The sequence below is a fragment of the Hypanus sabinus genome, chromosome 10, assembly GCF_030144855.1.
Source record: "Hypanus sabinus isolate sHypSab1 chromosome 10, sHypSab1.hap1, whole genome shotgun sequence".
In the NCBI taxonomy this organism is placed as follows: Eukaryota; Metazoa; Chordata; class Chondrichthyes; order Myliobatiformes; family Dasyatidae; genus Hypanus; species Hypanus sabinus.
Window position 1 is genome coordinate 158,045,350 of NC_082715.1, and position 20,515 is coordinate 158,065,864.

General features: G+C 49.6%; 1 protein-coding gene across 2 annotated transcripts in view; it reads right to left on the reverse strand.

Moving 5' to 3' along the window:
• Positions 1-20,068, reverse strand: part of LOC132401266 (serine/threonine-protein phosphatase 4 catalytic subunit-like) — a 99,675-nt gene extending 79,607 nt beyond the window's left edge. Inside the window, exon 1 of one of the 2 annotated variants that reach the window (XM_059983299.1) lies at positions 19,973-20,068. The gene's annotated coding sequence lies outside the window, so the exon portion shown is untranslated. The other variant, XM_059983300.1, reaches the window with a different exon arrangement.
• Positions 20,069-20,515: the final 447 nt, after the last annotated feature.

Sequence of the window (20,515 nt, forward strand, 5' to 3'; positions counted from 1 at the left end):
CGATGGCGCTGCTCAGGGAGATGTTGAAGATGTCAGTGAGAACATCTGCTAGCTGGTCTGCACATCCTCTGAGCACTCTACCAGGAATGTTGTCTGGTCCAGCAGCCTTCCGTGGGTTGACCCTGCACAGGGTTCTTCTCACATCCGCCACGGAGAGACACAGCACCTGGTCATTCGTAGGAGGGGTGGATTTCCTCGCCGCCACGTCGGTTTCCGCCTCAAACTGGGTGTAGAAGTTATTCAGCACATCTGGGAGGGAGGCATCACCTGCACAGTCAGGTGATGTTGTCCTGTAGTTGGTGATGTCCTGGATGCCCTTCCACATGCACCACATGTCGCCGCTGTCCTGGAAGTAACTGGGCATTTGCACACTTTTCCCGTCTGATGGCTCAGGACAGTTTGGCCCTTGCTGTTGTTAAAGCTGCCTTGTCGCCTGCTCTGAAGGCGGAGTCGCGGGACCTCAGCAGCGCACGCACCTCTGTGGTCATCCATGGCTTCTGGTTGGCACGTATAGTGATGGTCTTGGACAGAGTAACATCATCAATGCACTTGCTGATGCAGCTGGTCACTGATGCTGTGTACTCCTCTAAGCTGGTAGAGTTGCCATCGGTTGCAGCCTCCCTGAACTTGTGCCAGTCAGTGTTCTCAAAGCAGTCTTGGAGAGCAGAGATGGCTCCTGCTGGCCAGGTTTTCACCTGATTCTGAACTGGTCTGGAATGCCTGACGAGCGGTCTGTATGCTGGGATTAGCAAAACAGAAATGTGGTCTGAATAAGTGAGGTGGGGGCGGGGCTCTGCCCGGTACGCATCGGGATGTTTGTGTAAACTAGGTCCAATGCGTTCTCCCCCCTTGTTGCAAGGTCCACATACTGATGGAATTTGGGGAGCACTGACTTAAGATTCACGTGGTTAAAAAAAGAGATAGTAAGAGATTTGAAAGTGGGAGGGGGCGATCTGAAATGATAGAAGACAGGAGGAGGAGGGATGAAGCTAAGAGCTAGAAAGTTCATTGGCAAAAGGGATACACAGGAAATTTTTCTGTCTATCTCTGGAGACAGCTTATCTACTGGTATCTACTATAAGCCTACGGACTCTCACAGCTACCTGGACTATTCCTCTTCCCACCCTGTCTCTTGCAAAAGTGCCATCCCCTTCTCGCAATTCCTACGTCTCTGCCGCATCTGCTCTCAGGATGAGGCTTTTCATTCCAGGACGAAGGAGATGTCTTCCTTTGTTTAACAAAGGGGCTTCCCTTCTTCCACCATCAACTCTGCTCTCAAACGCATCTCTCCCATTTCCCACACATCTGCCCTCACCCCATTCGCCCGCCACCCCACTTGGGATAGGGTTCCCCTTGTCCTCACCTACCACCCCACCAGTCTCTGGGTTCAACATATAATTCTCCGTAACTTCCACCACCTCATCCTATCACCAAGCACCTCTTTCTCTCCCCCCCTTACCACAGGGATTGCTCCCTACGCGACTCCCTTGTCCATTCGTTCCCCCCCCCATCCCTTCCCACCGATCTCCCTCCTGGCATTTATCCTTGTAATCGGAACAAGTGCTACACCTGCCCTTACACTTCCTCCCTCACCACCATTCAGGGTCCCAGACAGTCCTTCCAGGTGAGGCGACACTTCACCTGTGAACACAAAGTACACTGCAGATGCTGTGGTCAAATCAACACGTACAAACAAGCTGGATGTACTCAGCAGGTCAGGCAGCATCCGTTGAAAGGAGTAGTCAACATTTCGGGCCAAGACCCTTCGTCAGGACTCACGAAGTCACTCAGTCCTGACGAAGGGTCTCGGCCCGAAACGTTGACTGCTCATTTCAACAGATGCTGCCCGACCTGCTGAGTTTATCTAGCTTGTTTGTATGTGTTGAATTCACCTGTGAGTCGGCTGGTGTGGTATACTGCGTCCGGTGCTCCTGGTGCGGACTCTTATATATTGGTGAGACCCGAAGCAGACTGGGAGACCGTTTCGCTGAACACCTATGCTCTGTCCACCAGAGAAAGCAGGATCTCCCAGTAGCCACACACTTTAATTCCACGTCCCATTCCCATTCTGATATGTCTATCCATGGCCTCCTCTACTGTCAAGATGAAGCCAAACTCAGGTTGGAGGAACAACACCTGATATTCCGTCTGGGTAGCCTCCAACCTGATGGCATGAACATTGACTTCTCTAACTTCCGTTAATGCCCCTCCTCCCCTTCTTACTCCATCGCTATCTATTTATTTATCTATTAATTAATTATTTATTTCCCCCCTTTTTTCCCTCTCTGTCCCTCTCACAATCACTCCTTGCCTGCTCTCCATCTCCCTCCGGTATTCCCCTCCCTCTTTCTTTCTCCCTAGGCCTCCCGTCCCATGATCCTTTCCCTTCTCCAGCTCTGTATCCCTTTTGCCAATCAACTTTCCAGATCTTAGCTTCATCCCTCATCCTCCTGTCTTCTCCTATCATTTCAGATCTCCCCTCCTCCCTCAAATCTCTTACTATCTCTTCTTTCAGTTAGTCCTGGCGAAGGGTCTCGGCCTGAAACGTCAACTGTACTTCTTCCTATAGATGCTGCCTGGCCTGCTGTTGTTCCACCAGCATTTTGAGTGTGTTGCTTGAATTTCCAGAATCTGTAGATTTCCTCGTGTTTGCGAAAATTATAGGCCAGTTAGCCTAACATCAGTGGTTGGGAAAGTGTTGGAGTCTATTATTAAGGATGAGGTTTTGGGGTATTTGGAGACTAATGATAAAATAAGTCAAAGCCAGCATGGTTTCTGTAAAGGGAAAACTTGCCTGACAGATCTGTTAAGAGATCTTCGAGGAAGTAACAAGCAGGGTGGTGAAAGGAGAGTCAGTGGATGTCATTTACTTGGGACTATCAGAAGGCATTTGATAAGGTGCCACTTGAGGCTGCTTAACAAGATAAAATCCTATGAAGTTACAGGAAATACACTGGCTTGGATAGCGGAATGGCTAAAAAGCAGCAGGCAGAGAGTGGGAATAAAGGGGGTCTTTTCTGGTTGGCTGCCAGTGACTAGCGGTGTTCCTCGGGGGTCAGTATTGGGACTGCTGCTTTTCACATTGTCAATGATCTAGATAACGGACTTGATGGTTTTGTGGCAAAGTTTGCAGATGATATGAAGATAGATGGAGTAGTAGATAGTATCGAAGAAGCAAAGCGATTGCAACAGGACCTGGGAAGAATGGGCAAAAAAGTGGCAGATGTTGGGAAATGTATGCTGATGCATTTTGGTAAAAGGGGCAAAAGTGCAGACTGTTACCCAAATGGGGAGAATGTTCAAACATCAGAGGTGCAGAGGGACTTAAGAGCCCTTGTGCAAGACTCCCAGAAGGTTAATTTACAAGTTGAGTCTGTGGTAAAGGCAGGAAATGCAATGTTGGCATTGATTTCAAGGGGAATAGCTTTATCTCATTGTTATCATATTCTCAGACACTCGTCAGGCTGCACTTGGAGTACTGTCAACAGTTCTGGGCCCCATATCTCAGAAAGGATGTGTTGTCTTTGGAGAGAGTCCAGAGATAGTTCACGAGAATGATTCTGAGAACGAAGGGGTTAACATACAACGAGAGTTTGGCAGCTTTGTACTCACTGGAACTCAGAAGAATGCAGGGAGCTCTCATTGAAACATACCAAATGTTTGAAGGACTAGAGAGGGTGGATGCAGAGATGATGTTTCCTAAGGTGGGGGTATCCAGAACTAGGGCACAGAGCCACAGAATTATGGGGGTGACCCTTTAGGACAGAAGCAAGGATTTTTTTTAGCCAGCGTAGTAAATCTGCAGAATATTCTGCCACAGACTGCGGTGGAAGCCAGCTCAAAGATTTTCAATCACAACCAAGAAAAATCTGCAGATGCTGGAAATCCAAGCAGCACACATACACAATGCTGGAGGAACTCAGCAAACCTGATGAAGGGTCTCAGCCCAAAACGAAAACTGATCTTTTCTATGGCCGCTGCCTGGCCTGCTGAGTTCCTCCAGCATTTTGTGTGTGATGCGCTCTTATTTTCAATATGGCAAAACAAGTCAGAGTAGCATGAACACAATTTGTAATTGAGACACAAAAGGAATTTAGCACAGGTGAAAACAAAACAGAAATTTGAGGAAAAGACATTACGTCAGGATACTCGATAAGGTCCAAACTGTGGGAAAAAATTATGTACAGAAGTTGGAGACTGATGTCTGAGTGTCTGGGCTAGAGAATGGAGAATGGAGACTGATGTCTGAGTGTCTGGGCTGGAGAATGGAGACTGATGTCTGAGCGTCTGGGGCCAAGAACTAGAGGCTAGGCCTGGAGGTGGCCTGTCCAGCAGCTGGAGGCCGTTCTGTGTGTATGGATGGGAAAGAAGTTTGTTGCTGCTGTTGTTGTCATTGCTTGTATTGCTCTGCCAAGCATTGGACACCTGCAGCTGACCCAAACTCATCCTTGGGTCTTGTTGGTTGTTAACACAAGCAACACACTTCACTATATGTTTCAATGTATATTTGATTAATAAATGAATCTGAGGTTCTCAGTCCAGAGGAGGCTAGAATCTAAGGAGATATAAAACGATGAAGAACTTTTAAACAATGAACTGCTGCCATGAAGATGGTGCTACAGGATTATCGGCAGAGCTGTGGATGAGCCAAAGGGCATGGTGAGTTGGAGAAAAAGCTGGGGAGTTTTGGAAAAGTCAAGAACAGAAGAAAGCCATAAGGATTACAGTCGGGTGAAGGGTATGGAAGTAGCAGTAGGAGAGGAATGGGGTATGTAGCCCAGTTCTGGTTTGTCTAGGATGACAAGGCTACAGTCCATTCAGCAACAAGACATGGAGGCACATCCTTATGAAACACACACTCTTTCCTTTCAAGTACAGATCCCAGTTAGCAGTGTCCACATAGTTGCATACCAATGATTACTACAACCAAAGACTTGGTGTGGTGGGAAAGAAAATATTGTAACAATGAAAATACTAATTATCGCGACATGGAAAAACCAGGCTCAAAAAACACAGGGCACAGAGAAGTAAAATATTACAGAAGTTATCCATTTAGGCTTACTATGGTCCAGGCAGTTTCTCCAAAAGCCAGGCTAAAGAGACTACGCAAATCTGTGGGACATCAAGATTTGTAAAAGGATGTTAGAATTGAAGTAGCAACACCACAAAGATAGAGTATTCCAAAGGTGAAGACAGCAGTTTTATAAGTGAATCAGGGCTGCTTTCTCTATTTAGAAATGTGATTAGTATGGGAATAACTTCAGCTCCCAGTAACAACCTAGCAAGCCAAAATGATTGGTTGACCAAAAATAACCGCCACTCCTGTTTTGCTTGTGGTTCAATACATCTGTCACTGAATCCCAATTTCAAGCCAATTATGCTACAGGCAATTGAAGCCAAGTACTCCATTTTAATCCTGCTCTTTGTTCAACAACGAATAACCGTTAGATGAACCAGCTCATCATGAAAATGGCAATGAAAGATTTGATCTTACTGCTTGGCCAATGGATTCTTATGCACATGACCAGCCAACATCTTTCTAACCGGATGGCCCCAGTTCCAGTCCACATTCCTGCTTTTGCAAGAATAACCTCTGAAGGCTGAATGGATTCTGCTTTGTGAATTCTTTTTGTAATTCTTGGGGACAGTTGAGGCCTCAATACCATCAAGCTTCTTTAGAAGCTAATAGAAACTGCTCAACCTTCGACAACTACACACCAGAACCTCGGTCACTCCAACCTCAATAGCTGAGCTACAGTGTGCAAATGACACTGAAGGTTTATGTTCTCAGAGACAGAGCTCCTTACCGAAGTATAGGAAAGCACGGGCCTCATGCTCGACATGAGCCCATCTATGGTTTTCTAACAACCCATGCCTACCTTACAACACTGACCTAAGTAAAGGTTCACAGTGAGATCCTGACTCAATGTGCCTTCGATGGGAGCCACATCTCAATAAGTATAATCTAAAGAAAAAGATATTTTACTATCAAAACTATGATGATTTCTGCCCTCCTGTGCTTCTGAGACCTAGGTTGCCGACAGCAACACCTCAAGCCCTTGGAGAGTAACTAACAAATCACTGGAAGTATAATGTCACTGTCTTATCCCAGACCAACATTTACATGCCCAACCTCAGACTCTGGGAACAGACAGGGAGAAGGAATACAAGGAAAAGCCTCTTTTGTATAGGGAGGGGGAAGAGAACCACTGGCTGAAATACCTACCAATCTCTAGCCCACAAGAGAAGTATTTAGGATCCATTGGTGGCATCAAGCAGGCCTGCACCCGGTTGAAGGAGGACAAACTACCTATCAGCTGCTATCACAAAAGCCCCTCTTGCCCTATCTGAGGGGCACCTGCTGGTCCTATAATGGCATCAGTCAACTCAGGACCCATAAAAATGGACAATGCAAGTCATTTTGAGATCGAAGGACTGCTAAACAAATACATGAACATGATTGTTGAGTGAAGGTTACCTCTCAAATGGAAATGAGTCACTCACCAACTCTTCCACTAATTTGGTACTCAGTATCCTTGTGAATGTTTAATCCCCTGCTCTCATTTTCTACTCCTCAGCTGAATCAATGTTGGGCTCCAAGATACCAACTGGGTACTCAAGACTTTGAGGAACAGTATTCTGCATCTCCTGCTCATGGAATCGCTAACTTCTGATTGTTAATGACCTTAAATGATTTTAAGCTTATAAGCCACTTGGCTCTTCCCACTGATAAGAAAATGTTTCTCTTCTCTGTCATGGGATGAAATCACGTTCAGCCAACATCAGCTTCTTTGGTGCCGTCTTTCATTGATTCTATTATGGATTTATTGAGTATGCCCACAAGATAATGAATCTTATGGTGACATACGCATTTTGATGATAAATTTACTTTGAACCTCTGCTGTTAGACTACACCGACAGTGCAGACACAGACTTCCTTCTGGGTCTTGTCCATCTCAATAGCAGCTAAGACCCAGAAGGAAGTCTGCGTGAAGAGAATAATGTTTCTGGACCTGGTGCTTTGTCCAGATAATGTCCTTATTTAATAGCTGACATCCATCTGCAGAAAAGCTGTCAGCTATTAAATGAGGCTATTATCTGGACAAAACACCAGGTCTAGAAACATTATGCTCTTGCCACTTATTAACTCCAGTTAATAAGACATTAAACTTTCCAAAAAATATCAGGCAGAGGCAAAGCAATCAGACCCATGCTTATATCATTATCCACTGAGACCATACATCTGTACTCTACTTTCCTAACATACGCCTTGGCTCAATACTTTGTGCTCGTAGTCTCCAGTCCACATTCCTGTCCAGACTATGATGCCAATCGACCTGCACGTCGTTTACATCCCTACATCCCTGCTGCAGCTCCTTGGGCAGCACATTCCAGGCACCTACCTCATGTCAAAAAAGATCCTCATAAATCTCCTATAAACATTCCCATTTTACCATGAACCACTGTGAAGCAACAAGACAGCAACATGGAAATGTACAGCACAAGGGGTCATTCAGTCCTTTGCGTGCATTTCTGAATATAAAGGAGCTACTTAGGTTAAACACTCTTTGTTGGTTACAGATCGTCAAGTGCTCATCTACATACGTACAGTCGACCCTCCTTATCCGCGGGGGACTGGTTCCGGGACCCCCCCACGGATACCAAAATTCGCGGATGCTCAAGTCCCTTATTTAACATGTATTAGTGCAGTGGTCTTTAGGACCCAGTGGAACCCCGGACTTCATTTAACATGTCTCTGTGCAGTGGATATTAGGACCTGGCAGCGCAGCTCTGAATCTGCAATGTTTCTGTTCATGAAAGTAATCACAATCGCGATTGAAAATAAGGTGGAAGTAATAAAGCGATCGGAAAGAGGTGAAACGCCATCGGTCATTGGAAAAGCGTTAGGCTACAGTCGATCAACGATTGGAACAATTTTAATGGAGAATGTGAAAGGCCCTGACCCGATGAAAGCTACAATTATTACTAAGCAACACAGTGGTTTAATTATTGAAATATGTATGGTTAAGTGTTTTATATGCATAGACAGGTAAAATATGTACTATACACTAAGAAAAACGTTTGACTAACTGACACTAAATAATACCAGATGTACCTGTTCCGACTTCAAATCCGACTTAAAGACAGGAATGGAACTCATTCATAACCCAGGGACAGCCTGTACTTTTAAATCATTTCTAGATTACTTATAATACCTAATACAATGTGAATGCTATGGAAATAGTTGTTATACTGTATTGTTTAGGGAATAATGACAAGATAAATAGTCTGTACATGCTCAAACAACGAGTGCTGGAGAGAGAACTTCCGGGTTTTCCCGATCCGTGGTTGGTTGAATCCGCACATACGGAACCTGCGGATTAGGAGGGCTGACTGTATACAGTATACATCCTGAAAACTTCCGGGTTTTCCGGGTTGAATCCGCACATACGGAATCCGCGGATACGGAGGGCCGACTGTACCACACTCTCAGACAGCAAGCTCCAGGCCTCAATCACTCAGTGAAATTATTTTCCCCCTAATCCAGTCAACGTCAATCTGTACCCCTTTGTACCTGCCCACTGCTAAGAGAAATGGATCCTTTCTGCTTACCCTGCTTACATTAAACTCCCTGCCATTTTCCCTTGTCCCAAAAATAATCACAAGTCAAAGTTCTCCAGAACTGCATTCCTCCAGCTCTAGCAACATCTCCATGAATCACCTTCTCACTCTGCCAACTGCTGCCAGACCCTCTCTGGTGAGGCAACCCAAAACAGACACTCCCGTATTCTTCTTCACGCTCAATTCCTGCAGTTATATCTGGCTCCTGGAGCTGAGGCAACACTACGGGGAAATCAGCCAATGTATCCTAACAGCAGAGCGGCCAGATCTGTGTAAAATACCCCAGGAAGTTTTCTATTTTCTCATGGATTGGCAGGAAAAACAACACAATGATTTTAAATGGAGTGCTGGAGGATTTCATCAGAGGGGAACTCGGGCAAGAATGAAAGGAAATACTGCCACCTTTCTCATCACCTGCACTTGTGTGTGTACAATTAGAATCACTGACATGTTGTGAAACGTAAATAAATAGTGCCGAGGAGTAACAAGTTAAGAGATCATGGACCATTCAGTAATCTTAGTAAACATTCTTCACTAAAAGTAGACAAAGCAAAATCAATAAATGGCACAGCAGTTTATGCCCGGGTTCCTGAACCCACTGAAAATGCCTTTGCAGAACATGTCTCTATCTCAGGGTTAAGAAGGTGGAGTGCAAGCTCAAAACAGAGGAAGATGGTGACGCATCTCACAGGCCAGGCAGAACTAGAGGGAACAGTGTAAGATGACCCCACTTCATACCTGCTCCCTCGTGTTTTTTCTTACACAGATCTGGTTAGCATACAAATAGTGTTTCCCTTCATTTGAAATGAAAATGTCCAACTACGGTTGTTTAAAGGTGGGGGGGGGGGGGGGCGACACAGAGCACCTGGATTTTTACATGGAGTCGTGGCAAGATGGAATTTAATCAGAGCAAAATATTCTTCCTCAGACTTCCTGTAATCCTGTCACTCACCTTTAAACACATCCTCTAGATTTAAATACCTCAAAGTAGATCTACATTTACTTCACAGTTTACAAGTCAGGTATATTTTCAAATGGGGCAAAAGTGTTTGAAAGTGTTAGGGTATCCTTGGACAGGGCCTCAAGAACTTGATTACTTGAACATGGACAGGATGCCTCTGAATGAAGAGAGCCCCATGTGTCCAGGAGACAGAAACCTGGATTACTAAAGCAAACTCACTTCAGTACAATCTGGCCATCAACTGGAAAAAATCAGGGCAAGTGTGTTAGCAAGTCATCCCACACACAACTCAGATCGCTTTGCTGCTCCTCTGGCGCCATCTACTGCCTCGCTTCTTTGCTGCCCCTCTGGCGCCATCTACTGCCTCGCTTCTCTGCTGCCCCTCTGGCGCCATCTACTGTCACGCTTCTCTACTGCCCCTCTGGCGCCATCTACTGTCACGCTTCTCTGCTGCCCCTCTGGCGCCATCTACTGCCTCGCTTCTCTGCTGCCCCTCTGGCGCCATCTACTGTCACGCTTCTCTGCTGCCCCTCTGGCGCCATCTACTGCCTCGCTTCTCTGCTGCCCCTCTGGCGCCATCTACTGTCACGCTTCTCTGCTGCCCCTCTGGCGCCATCTACTGTCACGCTTCTCTGCTGCCCCTCTGGCGCCATCTACTGTCATGCTTCCTTGCTGTTCCTGTTTACACTTCGTGGTGCATCAAATGGCATTTTTTGTCATCTCATAGAAACAGAAATCTACAGTACATTACAGGCCCTTCAGCCCACAATGTTGTGCTGACCACATAACCTACTCTAGAAACTGCCTAGAATTACCCTGCTGCATAGCCCTCTATTTTTCTAAGCTCCATGTACCTATATAAGAATCTCTTAGAATTCATTCCACACACTCACCACTCCATGTAAAAAAGACTTATCTACCTCTGTACCTACTTCCAAGCACCTTTAAACTATGCCCCCTCATGTTAGCCATTTCATCCTTGGGAAAAAGCCACTGGCTATCCACACCATCAATGTCCCTCATCATCTCATCCTCCGTCACTCCAAGGAGAAAAGGCTGAGTTCACTCAACCTATTCTCATAAGGCATGCTCCCCAATCCAGGCAACATCCTTGTAAATCTCCTCTGTACCCTTTCTATGGCTTCCACATCCTTCCTGTAGTGAGGTGACCAGAACTGAGCACAGTACTCCAAGTGGGGTCTGACCAGGGTTCTATTTAGCTGTAACATTACCTCTCGACTCTTGAACTCAATCCCACAGTTGATGAATTCTAACACACATGCACCTTAACAACACTCTCCTTAGTGTTATTTTTCACAAAGCCATTGCTAGCTCGATGCTCAGCCCAGCACAGATGGAACCCTAACCCTAATGAAAGGAGCCAGCCGGATTTGAACCCGGGACCTTTGGCCTCGTAGTCTGGTGCTGATGCTACTACACCGCTGGCCAGCTACTGTCATGTTAAACAGAGACAAGTTCAAACCTGGGCAGCCACAAGACACCAAACCAGATCTGCCCACCCTACTCTTGCTATCAAGTCAGGAGACTTGCTCTTTCTGGTACGATAGAGAAGGGAATGCCAGAGGCACCCATGAGGAATATTTAATGACTCTGAGCCTGCAGTTTAGAAGAATGAGGAGGGATCTCATTGAAACGTATTGAATATTGAAAGGCCTAGATAGAGTACATATGAAGAGGATATTTCCTACAGTAGGGGAATCTAAAACCAGTGGATACAGCCTCAGATCAGAAGGATGTTCCCTTAGAAGAGAGGTGAGGAGGAATTTCTTTAGCCAAAGGATTATGCATCTGTGGAGAATTGCCACAGACAGCTGTGGAAGCTGACAGGTTTTTGATTAGCAGGGCTGTTGAAGGTTAGAGGGAGGAGGCAGGAGAATGGGGTTGAGGGGGATAATAAATCAGCCATGATCAAATGGCAGAATAGACTCAATGGGCCAAATGGTGCAATTCTGCTACTATGGCTTTTGAAACGAAGACCGAAGCTGATACAGCTACAAAGTGCACAGTGGTAAAAGTGACAGAAGTAGGTGTCCTCTCCTCAAAGCCCCCGGACATTGAAGTAAAAGGCAGCTCCAGAAATGCCCCCTGAGTGATAGACCTCTGCAGCAGGAGACAAGGCTGACGTACCTGCAGCCAGCTCCAGATACAGAGTGAATCATTCACTTCTGCTTCCTCTCAAAGCCCAACATCGCAAACCGATCCTCAACCTGCTTATGTTCAGCATGACGAAACAGACTGCCACAAGTCCTGATCTCACTGGATCAGAAACACTAGGATGCAAGAGACATTCAGCCAAGACAGTAAGAGTAACCCCACTTTCCAGCCCCGCTCCAACTCCATGACCAACTACGGTTGAAATATTAGCAACAGACAAAATGCTGCAGGAAACCAGCAGGTCAAGCAGCGTCCATGGAGAAGAATTAACATATCAACCCAAGGTGTCAAAGTCATAGAAAAGCACATCAGAAACAGGCCCTTTAGCCCATCTAGTCCATGCCAAAACCACTGAAACTGCCGACTCCCATTGACCACAGCCATACCCTCCATACCCTTACCATCTACTTCCTATCCAAACTTCTCAAACATTGAAATTGAGGTCACATAGAAAACCTACAGCACAATACAGGCCCTTCGGCCCACAAAGCTGTGCCAAACATTTCCCTACCTTAGAAATTACCTCGGGTTACTCATAGACGTCTATTTTTCTAAGCTCCATGTACCTATCCAGGAGTCTCTTAAAAGCCCCGATCGTATCTGCCTCCACCACCATCGCCGGCAGCCCATTCCACACATTCACCACTCTCTGCATAAAAACTTTACAACACCTCTGTACCTACTTCCAAGCACCTTAAAACTGTGTCCTCTTCTGTTAGCCATTCCAGCCCTGGGAAAAAGCCTCTGACTATCCACATGATCAATGCCTCTCATCAGCTTATACACCTCTATCAGGTCACCTCTCATCCTCCAAGGAGAAAAGGCCGAGTTCACTCAACTTTCTCTCATAAGGCATGCTCCCCGATCCAGGCAACATCCTTGTAGATCTCCTCTGCACCCTTTCCATAGTTTCCACATCCTTCCTGTAGTGAGGCGACCAGAACAGAGTACTCCAAGTGGGGTCTGACCAGGGTCCTACATAGCTGCAACATTACCTCTCGGCTCCTAAACTCAATCCCACGATTGATGAAGACCACTTGTGCTGGCAGCTCATTCCAAACTCTCATGACTCTAAGCAAAGATGTTTCCCCTCATGTTCCCCTTAAACTTCTCACCCTTCACCCTTAACCCATGACCTCCGGTTGTACTCCCACCCAAACTCAGTGGAAAAAATCCTGCTTGCATTTATCCCATCTACACCCTCTCATAATTTTGAATACCTCTAACAACTCTCCTCTCAATCTTCTACATTCCAAGGAATAAAGTTCTAACCTATTCAATCTTTCCTCATAACTTAGGTCCAACAGTCCCAGCAACATCCTGGTAGATTTTCTCTGTTCTCTTTCAACCTCATTTACAGCTTTCCTGTAGGTAGGTGAGCAAAACTGTACACAATACTCCAAATTAGGCCTCACCGATGTTCAACACAATATCCCACCTCCTGTACTCAAAACTTTGGTTAATGAAGGGTAATGTTCTTTATGACCCTATCTACCTGTGACACCGCTTCCAATGAATTATGGACCTGTGTTTTCAGATCCCTTTCTTCTTCCAACAATCCTCTTCCATTCACTATGCAAGACCACCTGCCATTTTTCTAGCTAATCCAGATCCCACTGCAAGCCTTGATAGCCTTCCTTGCTGATCACTACACCCCCCAAACTTGCTGTCACGTGAAAAATTCCAAGATTGGTTAGACATGACCTACCATACACAAAGCCATGCTGACTATCCCTAATCAGTCCATGTCTATCCAAATACTTTTATATCCAGTCCCTCAGAATACCTTCCAGTAACTTTCCCACTACTGATGTCAGGCTCACTGTTCCATGATTTCCTGATATATTTCTAGAGCCTTTTTTGAACAGCAGAACAACATTGGCTATCCTTCAATCCGCTGGCCCCTCACCTGCACTAATTGTGATTTAAATATCTCTGCTAGGACCCCAGTAATTTCTGCAGTTGCCTTCCACAAAGTCTGAGGGAACACTTCGTCAGGGCCTGAGGATTTATCCACTTCAATTTTCCAGCTCTCTAATCTATACAGGGTCCATGAAGTGAGGCAAAGTGGATCAACTGCTACAGACTCCGTGTCTGTCTCTGAAGTAAATTCAGAGGCAAAGAATTTAAGATCTCCCCGTCTCTTTTGGCTCCACACATAGGTCACCATTCTGATCTTTCCAAGGACCAATTCTGACCCTTGAAATCCTTTTACTTTTAACATACTTGTAGAATCCCCTAGGATCCTCCTTCACCTTGTCTGCTGGAGCAACCTCGTGCCTTCCTTTAGCCTTCCTGAATTCTTTCTCTCGCCTTTCTTGTATTCCAGAACCACCCCATTGGCTCCTACACCTGTATGCATTTGCTTTTTTTTTCCTTAACCAGGGCTTCAATATCTCTTGAAAACCAAGGTTCCCTACATTTGTCATCTTTACCTTTTATTCTGACAGGCACATACAAGCTTTGCACTCTCAAAATGCTTCTGTTTGAAGGCCTCCCACTTACTAAATACACCTTTCCCAGAAAACAGTCTGTCCCGATCCACACCTGCCAGATCATTTCTAATCGGTCTTTCTCCAATTTGGAATCATAACTTGCAGACCTGACCTATTTTTTTTTTGCATATTTACTTTGAAACCTATGGCATAGTGGTCACTGGATGCAAAGTGTTCTTTTTGCACAAACTTCTGCAACCTACCCTGTCCCATCCCCTACCAGCAGATCCATTATCACAAGCTCTCTCGTTGGGACTTCTACGTACTGTTGAAGGAAACTTTCCTGAACACATTTGACAAACTCCATCCTATCTAGTCCTTTTATAGTATGGGATTCCCAGTCAATATGTGGAAAGTTAAAGAAACACCAGGTTGGATTTTATGTCAACTGTTTATTTTCCTCCATAGTTGTTGCCCGACCTGGTGTGTTTGTGCAGCAATTGTGTTTCTTGCTCTGGATTCTCACCCTCCTACAGGTTACTTTAAACCTGCGTACCCAAGCTTTCGACTCTTGCACTAGTCGCCACAGCTCCTCTGCAACCTCTCCAGTATAACAACTTTCTAGCAATGTCATCAGAGATACACACAATAATGAAGAATTACTTGATCTCTGTTCTAATCAACGGCCTAGACCTGCTCTCATATTATGTCTGGTGTTTATAATGACACAGGAAGTTGCTATTCAGCCCTTCAGATCCATACTAGCTTACTATTCCCATCTCCATTTTGGTCCAGATGCTGTCTGACACACTTGAGTTCCTCCAGCAATCAGTATCACGTGCAAAAGTGTGCAATCAATAATTACTTTGTCTTCCATTAATCATTTTTATTTTTTTTATAATGTTGTGCTCCTTATCTAGATTGATTCCAGAATATTTGCAACTGAGACATTAGAATGTATCAGCAGATTGGACTGGGTGGGGGAAAGAGGCAGCAAATGGGATGGTTAAACCAGCTGCCAAAATGGAGCAGAATGTTTTTGGTCAGGCCTTTGATTACCGTAAACAGACTACAGAAAGAATTGAAGCCCAAAGGTGTCCAGAGTTCCTCTCCTCCAAAATGCCAATTTGAATCCAAAGCACATCAACTTAGATGGTTAACCACAGAAGTAAAGCAAAAATAGTATTGTCTAGTGGACAGTAACATTACTTTCTGCTAAAAATCCCTCTACTTGCTCATGTACAGTTGATCGAAAACGCAACTATACGACGCCTACAAGAACGTGTTGGAGGCCGAATAACTGCTGTGAATGACTCATCTCCTAACACAAGGCCATTCCGAAAACAACTAAAACCCTGAACTCTTCTCAGGACACTGCAATGAAGTCAGTGCAGTATGCATCAACTGCAAAACTAAGTGCAACATGGACAGCGCAGAGCAACACTGCCATCTGCAGCTCCCCGCCGCATCACTCCAGGGAAGTTTATCACAGCCACATTCCCAGGGCTCACTTGCACAACAGGACCGCACCAGTTCATCGGGGTGACGCAGGCTCAACCGAGAACAATTCGGCATTAACTACCACACATTTGGGCATTACCATGTGCACCGTTCATTGCACTTGGTATATATGACAGGAAACTCATCTGCAATACCAAAAAATAACAGAAATACGCCAACCCTTTCTCCCCAAATCAGACTTGGTCCAGATGTTAAACCATCAGACTTCACCCAAAGTAACACAAACTTCCCCCCCCCCCCCTCTTTTCAGCCCTGATGAAGGCTCTTGGCCCAAAATGTAAACTGTTTACTCATTTCCATAGATGCTGCCTAACCTGCTGAGTTCCTTCAGCATTTTGTGTGTGTTGCTCCAGATTTCCTCATCCATCGTACCAGCAACCCCTTCTTCCTGACACTGACACCTCTCCACCACACACTATTCCATTCCCCACAGATCACCCACTATTGAATCCTCCCTTACCTTCTGCCACTGAGTCGCACACCCATTAACAGTTCCCTCTGCAATTAATCCACCATGAGACCCCAATCATAAGCTCCCAACAACTTCCCTGCACAGAACATCAATAACCCCTTCTTTCCACCAGTCATATCTCATCAGCCACTCACCAATAACTCATTACGACCTTTGTAACCGTTCACATCTTCCACAGCCAGACATCCAATCCTTCATCAACCTCCTCACCTCCCCTCGTCATTCACCCCTCCTCCACCCTCCCCATCATTCACTCCTCCTGCCCCGTCATTCACCCCACCACCACCCCGTCATTCACCCCTCCACCTTCCCCGTCATTCACTCCTCTACCCATCATTCTCCTCCACACCGTCCTCATTCACACTTCCTGCCCTGTCATTCACCCCTCCTCCACCCTCACTTGTCCTGTTCACCCCTCCCCCTCCTCCCCAGGTCACTGACCCCTTCCTCCACCCTCCCCTGTTACTCACCCCTCCCCCTCCTCCCCAGGTCAATGATCCCCTCCCCCTCCTCCCCAGGTCAATGATCCCCTCCTCCTCACCCCTCCCCCTCCTCCACCCTCCCGTTGCTCACCCCTTCCCCCACCCCCTGGCCATTCACCCCTCCCCCCGGGTCACTGACCCCCCTCCTCCACCCTCCCCTGTTACTCACCCTTCCCCCACCCCCGGTCACTGACCCCCTCCTCCACCCTCCCCCAGTCACTCATCCCTCTCCCTCCTCCCCCGGTCACTCATCCCTCTCCCTCCTCCCCCGGTCACTCACCCCTCTCCCTCCTCCCCCGGTCACTCATCCCTATCCTCCTCCCCCGGTCACTCATCCCTATCCTCCTCCCCCGGTCACTCATCCCTATCCTCCTCCCCCGGTCACTCACCCCTCTCCCTCCTCCCCTGGTCACTCATCCCTCTCCCTCCTCCCCGGTCACTCATCCCTCTCCCTCCTCCCCCGGTCACTCATCCCTATCCTCCTCCCCCGGTCACTCATCCCTATCCTCCTCCCCCGGTCACTCACCCCTCTCCCTCCTCTCCCTCCTCCCCCGGTCACTCACCCCTCTCCTCCTCCCCCGGTCACTCATCCCTATCCTCCTCCCCCGGTCACTCATCCCTATCCTCCTCCCCCGGTCACTCACCCCTCTCCCTCCTCCCCCGGTCACTCATCCCTCTCCCTCCTCCCCCGGTCACTCATCCCTATCCTCCTCCCCCGGTCACTCACCCCTCTCCCTCCTCCCCCGGTCACTCATCCCTATCCTCCTCCCCCGGTCACTCACCCCTCTCCCTCCTCCCCCGGTCACTCATCCCTATCCTCCTCCCCCGGTCACTCACCCCTATCCTCCTCCCCCGGTCACTCATCCCTATCCCTCCTCCCCCGGTCACTCACCCCTCTCCCTCCTCCCCCGGTCACTCATCCCTATCCTCCTCCCCCGGTCACTCACCCCTCTCCCTCCTCCCCCGGTCACTCATCCCTATCCTCCTCCCCCGGTCACTCATCCCTATCCTCCTCCCCCGGTCACTCATCCCTCTCCCTCCTCCCCCGGTCACTCACCCCTCTCCCTCCTCCCCCGGTCACTCACCCCTCTCCCTCCTCCCCCGGTCACTCATCCCTATCCTCCTCCCCCGGTCACTCATCCCTCTCCCTCCTCCCCCGGTCACTCACCCCTCTCCCTCCTCCCCCGGTCACTCATCCCTATCCTCCTCCCCCAGTCACTCACCCCTATCCTCCTCCCCCGGTCACTCACCCCTCTCACTCCTCCCCCGGTCACTCATCCCTATCCTCCTCCCCCGGTCACTCATCCCTCTCCCTCCTCCCCCGGTCACTCACCCCTCTCCCTCCTCCCCCGGTCACTCACCCCTCTCCCTCCTCCCCCGGTCACTCACCCCTCTCCCTCCTCCCCCGGTCACTCATCCCTATCCTCCTCCCCCGGTCACTCACCCCTCTCCCTCCTCCCCCGGTCACTCACCCCTCTCCCTCCTCCCCCGGTCACTCATCCCTATCCTCCTCCCCCGGTCACTCATCCCTCTCCCTCCTCCCCCGGTCACTCACCCCTCTCCCTCCTCCCCCGGTCACTCACCCCTCTCCCTCCTCCCCCGGTCACTCATCCCTATCCTCCTCCCCCGGTCACTCATCCCTCTCCCTCCTCCCCCGGTCACTCACCCCTCTCCCTCCTCCCCCGGTCACTCATCCCTATCCTCCTCCCCCGGTCACTCACCCCTATCCTCCTCCCCCGGTCACTCACCCCTCTCCCTCCTCCCCCGGTCACTCATCCCTATCCTCCTCCCCCGGTCACTCATCCCTCTCCCTCCTCCCCCGGTCACTCACCCCTCTCCCTCCTCCCCCGGTCACTCACCCCTCTCCCTCCTCCCCCGGTCACTCACCCCTCTCCCTCCTCCCCCGGTCACTCATCCCTATCCTCCTCCCCCGGTCACTCATCCCTATCCTCCTCCCCCGGTCACTCACCCCTCTCCCTCCTCCCCCGGTCACTCATCCCTATCCTCCTCCCCCGGTCACTCATCCCTCTCCCTCCTCCCCCGGTCACTCACCCCTCTCCCTCCTCCCCCGGTCACTCACCCCTCTCCCTCCTCCCCCGGTCACTCATCCCTATCCTCCTCCCCCGGTCACTCATCCCTCTCCCTCCTCCCCCGGTCACTCACCCCTCTCCCTCCTCCCCCGGTCACTCACCCCTCTCCCTCCTCCCCCGGTCACTCATCCCTATCCCTCCTCCCCCGGTCACTCATCCCTCTCCCTCCTCCCCCGGTCACTCATCCCTATCCTCCTCCCCCGGTCACTCATCCCTATCCTCCTCCCCCGGTCACTCATCCCTATCCTCCTCCCCCGGTCACTCATCCCTATCCTCCTCCCCCGGTCACTCACCCCTCTCCCTCCTCCCCCGGTCACTCATCCCTCTCCCTCCTCCCCGGTCACTCATCCCTCTCCCTCCTCCCCCGGTCACTCATCCCTCTCCCTCCTCCCCCGGTCACTCATCCCTCTCCCTCCTCCCCCGGTCACTCACCCCTCTCCCTCCTCCCCCGGTCACTCACCCCTCTCCCTCCTCCCCCGGTCACTCATCCCTATCCTCCTCCCCCGGTCACTCATCCCTATCCCTCCTCCCCAGGTCACTCATCCCTCTCCCTCCTCCCCCGGTCACTCACCCCTCTCCCTCCTCCCCCGGTCACTCACCCCTCTCCCTCCTCCCCCGGTCACTCATCCCTATCCTCCTCCCCCGGTCACTCACCCCTCTCCCTCCTCCCCCGGTCACTCATCCCTATCCTCCTCCCCCGGTCACTCATCCCTATCCCTCCTCCCCCGGTCACTCATCCCTCTCCCTCCTCCCCCGGTCACTCATCCCTATCCTCCTCCCCCGGTCACTCACCCCTCTCCCTCCTCCCCCGGTCACTCACCCCTCTCCCTCCTCCCCCGGTCACTCATCCCTATCCTCCTCCCCCGGTCACTCATCCCTATCCTCCTCCCCCGGTCACTCATCCCTATCCCTCCTCCCCCGGTCACTCACCCCTCTCCCTCCTCCCCCGGTCACTCATCCCTATCCTCCTCCCCCGGTCACTCATCCCTATCCCTCCTCCCCAGGTCACTCATCCCTATCCTCCTCCCCCGGTCACTCATCCCTATCCTCCCTGGCGGGCACTGACCACATCAACCCAGCTCGCCGTATGTCTCAGTGAAACAGTCTCCTCTTTCCGCCTCGGCTTTTAGCCATCTTCTGAAACGAGCAGCGAGTGAACGCGGCGGGGAGCGGGGAGCGGGCACCTCTCAGAGCCCCGGGACCGGCGTCGTTACCTGAAATGCCTCGGACTGCAGCCCGCAGCCCCGACACCGGCCTGTAAAGCCAACGGCGCCTGCTCACCGCCCTGAGTGGAGCACTCTGGGAAATGTAGTCCCACCGCCCCGACACCGGCCTGCTCACCGCCCTGAGTGGAGCACTCTGGGAAATGTAGTCCCACCGCCCCGACACCGGCCTGCTCTCCGCCCTGAGTGGAGCACTCTGGGAAATGTAGTCCCACCGCCCCGACACCGGCCTGCTCTCCGCCCTGAGTGGAGCACTCTGGGAAATGTAGTCCCACCGCCCCGACACCGGCCTGCTCTCCGCCCTGAGTGGAGCACTCTGGGAAATGTAGTCCCACTGCCCCGACACCGGCCTGCTCTCCGCCCTGAGTGGAGCACTCTGGGAAATGTAGTCCCACCGCCCCGAGTGGCACACTCTGGGAGCCCATGGATTATAAACTCACCACCTCCCTCTCTATTAAAGCCCGAGGCTTGGGGCGGAAATGAAACTCTGTCGGAGGAGGGCAGTTCTGCTCCCCCACGTGGAGTCAGCTGCAG